We start from the raw sequence: 6503 nt of genomic DNA, 5'->3' as shown, positions 1-6503 counted from the left end.
GAAGTTCGAGAGCCCGCAATGCAATAACAAGTGCCGAAGAGTAAGGAACAGAAGCAAAGGAACCAACAATAAGCACACAAGATTTTTACGTGGTTCGGCTCAAATGATGCCTAGTCCACGGCTGTTCTCTGGTTATTCCGGCAGAGCCACAGCATGTAATTTCGTGATCGATCCCTTTATAGTGGCGTATTCTTCTCTATAAATAGAGTCGTGTTGTTTACAATTCGAATCAGTTCTAAATATGGAAGGAGTCTATTCCGTTAATGGCGCTTTCCTTATCGGCTCCAGAATATCAGGGATAGGTTCCTTGTCTTCAGGGATTTGAGTTACTTCCGATAGACAGGTGTATATCGCTTTCGATATTCTCGCGGTCTCCTAGCTGTTCTAATCTTTGGCGCATCCTTCGGCGAAGCGGAAGTCGTGATGTTATGGTGCTGGGATGCCGTTTTGGGTGAGCTCACTTAGAACGAGCTCGTTGTCTTCAGGTGACCTGACTTTTAACCGTGAGACTTCATTGGTGGCTCTCGATCTTTGGGCCTGGTGAGCCTCTAAGGAATTCCGGCCGGCCTATCGTGCCTTGGGTATTTTGGGTTCGCCCCGCGCAACCGAGTCCAACCTGTCAGCTGAATTCCGGAGATCGCCCATAACACCTGCCAAATCATGTAAACAAAATTATAGCATTCTTGTAACGAGATTCTTTTTGCAGAAGTAGGTAAGATACGTCGAACTATATAAACAAAATTACATCAGCTATTGCATCCACATTACAGAAGTAGGCAAGTTACGCCGAACCACATAAACAAAATTACATTAGCTATTGCATCTATATCACGAATGTAGGCAATCCCAAATCGCACAAACAAAAGTTTGGTAGTGTTACAAATAGCATGGTATCTTACGCACTCAATAACATGTTCCTTATCATTGATATTCTTATCTCTCTTTTTTTCTTTGGAAATTTTATGGCATATATGTCTCTAATGACCACTTATTTCTTTCCATTGCTTATACTTATTTGTTGTTCTTACTTATCTTATTTTGAAGAAAGGCAACACCATACAAAAAGCATGTGAAGAACCAAGCTCACGCCACGCTAGGCAGCCTACCTGCAAAGTTCTCATTTTCTTGGTTAACTCTCACCTAGGTCAACCTCTAAGCAATCATGAGAATGCCTTCTTGCTAAGAGTTACCCTAAGGCCAAGCTAAGCGACACTCTGCCTACATGCCCTTCACTACCATGGCCCTAGTACGAGCTCTTCATTGTGCCCCTGTAAGGGTAACCTAGAGTAGTCGAGGCTATCACGAATTCTACGAGGTGGTTAGGTTCTAGACCAATAGCTAGCTAAGAGCCAAAAAAGCATGGGCATAATCCCTACCATGACAAACACATGCAAGGCGTCCATCCCTTTAGCTTAGTCTCACTTATGTCTCACCTTAAGGCAATCTAGTGTTCCTAGGCTTGATGCTCGTGAACCAGGACAGAGTGGCTAACTTAGATCCCCTATGGTGAACAGGCTCAACACACTGAAGGAATCCTAGGCCAAACGCTCACAAACTCAAACGTTGCCTGGTGCCCACTCTAGCAATGGCTAACATGGATTCTATATCAAAATTGAATCAACTTATCTTACCCTTGTTTTCCTTCACTCAAAGGTAACGTAAGTCATTTACCTCTCCCAACGCTCGAATTACAACCTTGACAATAACAAAGCTTTTGAGAAATTTGTATTTTGAGTTATAGAGAAAATAATCTTGAAAAATATATTTCAGTAATTTTGGTTTATTGATGATTTCCAAAACATTTAATATAAAAAAATTTATTGAAAAACTTCATGCTCATATATATATCAAAAAGCCAAAATATATTTTGTATAAATCAAGCATGATGAAAGTGTTTGAACCTTATGAAAATATTTTTCCTTAAATTGGAGAACTTTAGGCTCATATACTCTTATATTCTTCAAAACAGCAAAATATGGTTTTATATTGATCGAGTTTGTTGTAAAACGTCTGAGAAAATATTTTTGAAGTTCGACTAAATATAAAAGCCTTTTGTTCTAACTAAGTATATGTATTTTTGAAACTTCTAAAGACAAAATATTCAAACAATCTTTAAAGCTCCTAAACTTGCCTTCAATCCAAAAAATAGCTTTTCACTCAATCGAGTATTGCTCAGTTTATTTTTCTTATTAATCGAGTATTGGTATATTTCAATCGAGTATCATAAAAACCTACTCAAATATGTTCTTATAAAGTTATGTTTGTTAAAGATATAATCGAGTATGATATTTCTATAATCGAGTATGGGTCTTTCTCCACTCAAGTAAACTTTTGAAAAAATCGAGTATCTCTATAGTTATAAAATCTGAGCATATTTTTAGTCGAATAATATTTTATGTGCTTTTCAAATTAGTCGATTATGTGCTTTATCAAAATCTCTTTTCAATCGACTATTAAAATTTTCTACTCGAGTATTTTATGTAAACTCTCTGTATTTCTAAAATTAATTGAGCAAAGTATTTTTTAATTGAGTATCTTTTTGGAATCAAAATTTCCAAGCATCTCCTTAGTCGAACTATATCTTTCTCTCAATCAACTGATATATTTTTGTTAATCAAGTATCTATATATTTTAATTGAGTAAAGATTGGATGAAATCTGGCTAAGTCTCAATGCCTAAGGTTAATCGAGTATCATTTATTTGTACTCGAGTATATGCTTCTATTAGTCGAGTAAGCTTAGCCTAGTAGTTGAGTGCTTAATACAAAGTCTTTGTGGCTTTTGACTCAATCGAGTAATGACTTGGTCATACTCGAATGAGGCTTATATATAATCAATTATATGAAATGTCCAATCAAGTATGCGTTATATTAGTTGAGTATCTCTAGGACTTAGTCAAGTAATTGGCATCTGTTTTTTGAAAAATATAGCCATTACTCAGAGATCAAAAAGATGAGTGTTTTGAGTGTTAGAGATTTATTTGCTTATTCCAAGATACCTAACAGTGTTCTCTTATAAAAGAATGATAAAATATATTTATGCAAGTATGCTTAATGCTTATTCTTATATTATGCATATAGTTTCTGACGAATTTGACCATTGTTGGTCAAATAAAAAAAAGTTGTGAATGCGTGCAAGTTTTTATGCCAATCCTCAAGTCTCAAGCTTCTATAAAAGGCCAAGTGTTATAAAGAGGTCACTGTTGGTTGAGATAGCCGATCAATGAAAAAGCCCAAAGTTGTTGTGGGAGCATTGCAAGCTAAATCTCATCCTTAGCACAACGAGCAAAATCTAATTAAGCCGAAGCTCACTACTTGAGTGATAGTTCTTCATGTCCAATCTTGCTTCACTCAAAGCCAATTATCTGGTAAGGTTTTCATGTAAACATTCTTAAACTAGATACTAGTTTATATTTTAAAACTCTATTTTGTTCAAGAGAATTTTTGGTATCATGTATCATCATATATTTTTCTATTGAGAAATCATTTTACATATTTTGTGAAACTTGTAAAGGTTACACCTGATCATTTAAAAAGTAGTGGTTGTGGCTTAGCCTATAATGAAAAAGACTAGTGTAATAGGTTACTGCTCAGCCTGTAAAAGCGGAGGTTCCTACTTAGCTTGTGAAAAATGAAGGTTACTACTTAGCCCATAAAAGTGGAGGTTATAGTTGAGCCCTAAAAATTAATATTTTTAATAGATGTTTTCAAATCCTTAGTGATGAGTTAAGATAGTAGACTAGGTAATTTAGTCGAACCACTCTAAAAATTGTTTTGTTCATATTGCTTATTTTTTATTCTTTTTTAGTATTATTCTTTATCTACCATACAAATGTTTTCACACATATTTGCATCTCATAGCATCTCTTTTGAACTGTCATTCAAATGTTTTCTTACTTGGAATAATTTTAAAACGTATACTCTTTTACATCTTCATAGTTGTTTTGCTAGTTCTTTCTTTTAAAATGCTCCTCAATACCTTTACATAAAAATTATATGATTGAATCAATCTTTCATTTTGTTTTCAGAAAACACTTTATTCTATACCATGTATTTAGATAATAGCTCAAACATCATTAATCATTTCTATAATGGTTCTCATTGCATGCTCAAATATCCTTCAAACTTTAGTTTTCATTGCATATATAAAAAGATGTTCAAGTCTATCTATGTGCACTTATTTATTGAATGCTCATAATTGTTTTTATGTGTTTCAGTCTGTTCTCTCTTAAATGCATACATCCTCATATTGACATTTCTATGTATATTAAAGTTTCTCAAAATAATCTTTATGAAAATCGTCCATGATGCATATATACTTGCATTTATATTATTCGTTGTTGCATCTATTTTTAGTTCAAGAAAAATATTTTTATCAAATAACTTTACTACATCATCTTTCAATTTTTTTTTTTAAATAGTCAAAACACCTAATTCACTCATCTCTTGAATAATATATCAAAAGCACTGGAGTTCCATTTGTGCCCTCGCCCACTCGTAGCTCAAGGAATGATCATGATTCTCGAAAGCTCGCCTACACGACTTACAAAGTTGACACACCTTGATTTAAGAGATACACTAGACAAAAAAGTATTTATCATCATTTATTCTTTCAAATACTACCTTGATGTAGGAACCTTTCTCATCCACCTGCGTGCATGGCACTCTCATGCTTTAAAACAATTAGCTCCATTTTAATCCTTGCAACTGGGGAGCCAAAATTTCTATGAATGGTAAGCACGCCACCAAAGGCGATTGCGCCATATACGAACATCCATGCCACAACTTGAGGTAAGGCACTGTTTAGTACTGCATTTATGTGTTTTACTTTGATGTCTTTGGTTGACAGGCCTTATGAAGACATATTAAACTTACAATCGACTAGGTACCACTACCTCGCTTTGTATTTTACACTCTTTACTATCTTGTCATCTTACTTACACTTTATGCATGTAATGAATGCACAAGCATATGCATGGGCATGCCAAAAGCGTCTAAGTGACCTATGAATAGTCCTGAGGCAATTTGTAACATCCCGATATTTAGAAAATAATAATAATAATTATTTTTTGCATTTGAAATAATTTATTTATAATTTATTGATAATTTTATGGGAGTTGGTTTAGTATAAAAATTAATCCTTGCAAATATGTAAATGAGGGAGCTTTAAGCATGGTGGTTATGTGTGCGCGAAGGAGCTGACAGGTTGTGGGATTGAAACTTGGAAGGAAAATGTTGGAATTTATTTCCAACGAAAAGAGCTGGAATCAGTATATAATTAATTGGTACACATATACTAATGATGAGGCTTGCAAGTCAAGTAGTCACGCGCGTGTGAGGGAACGAGGAGGCATCGGGTTCGAGGCTCTGGAGAGACAACTTGTAATGCCCTGCTTTCTTGAGCGCGTTATAACTTGGGACAATTCCGGGACAATAAAATTTTTCTTTCAAACACTAAAGTTAAATCACATCATTCCTCGAATCCGTCCCAAAATTTCCAATCATTTTTCTCGAAAGAAAATCATTATACACATCAAATGCGAAAGCAAGAATCGAACCTGATATCTTAACATTAATCATAAATCAATTCTTACATCCTCATTGACCATAAATGAGCTTATACATCATCATTTCTCAAAACTTTCAGAATTCAAAGTAGCAGAACTTAAATACATGGGCTACATAACATACATTTCATTCTTCATGCACTATGCTAGGTGCCATTTCATGCCTCATTCATCCTTGTATCTGTTACAATCTTCATCTGGAACGTTTGAATATTCCAAGGGCAAAGCCCAAGTTAGATGATGAATCATCTAAATAAGGGCACAAAATATTTTATCATGTATGCATGCAATGTCTTACTTCATCGTAGGGGTCAACTGTGCCCTTCCTGCTACTCCCATTTTTGCGGCCACCTCTTTCGAAGCCGGGGTATATGGGTGCACCCTTAGTAAAGTAGCGGCGCCAGTTCGTACTCCCAACGGACAACATGCATGTGATCAATAATTTCAATGTGTACATATGCATTTCATAGTCATGTCATTTATGCAGTCTACGTGATGGATACATATCAGGGCATGTCAATATGATGAAAAAAATTCTGAGGATTGAGTTTGTTAAACATAAATCACCAAGTATTTTTCATAAAACTAAATCTAGTTAGGAAGTACCACTTATCTTAATATTCGTGCCCTGCCTCAAAATTTGTGCATCGCCTCGACTTGCGTGCCAACCTCAAAATTTGCACAAGTCACTTCAACTTTAGCCTTAAAGCATTCTAATCACTATATTTATTTAAATAAATATTAAAACTTATTTTTTCATAATTTCTTACGTTTCCTTTATTTTTCTCTATTTCTTCCTATTTTTCCTCGATAAATCCAAACTAAATAGTTCACTGTAACAATTCATAAAATAATATTCCTAAATTTATGAATTTTTTTAAGAAATTTTACTTACCTTAACTTTGCCTTTCAAGCTTCCTCAGTATGCGTGCCCTGAT

Source organism: Diospyros lotus, chromosome 7 (genome assembly GCF_014633365.1).
Source record: "Diospyros lotus cultivar Yz01 chromosome 7, ASM1463336v1, whole genome shotgun sequence".
In the NCBI taxonomy this organism is placed as follows: Eukaryota; Viridiplantae; Streptophyta; class Magnoliopsida; order Ericales; family Ebenaceae; genus Diospyros; species Diospyros lotus.
Note: the sequence above shows the minus strand (reverse complement) of the source record.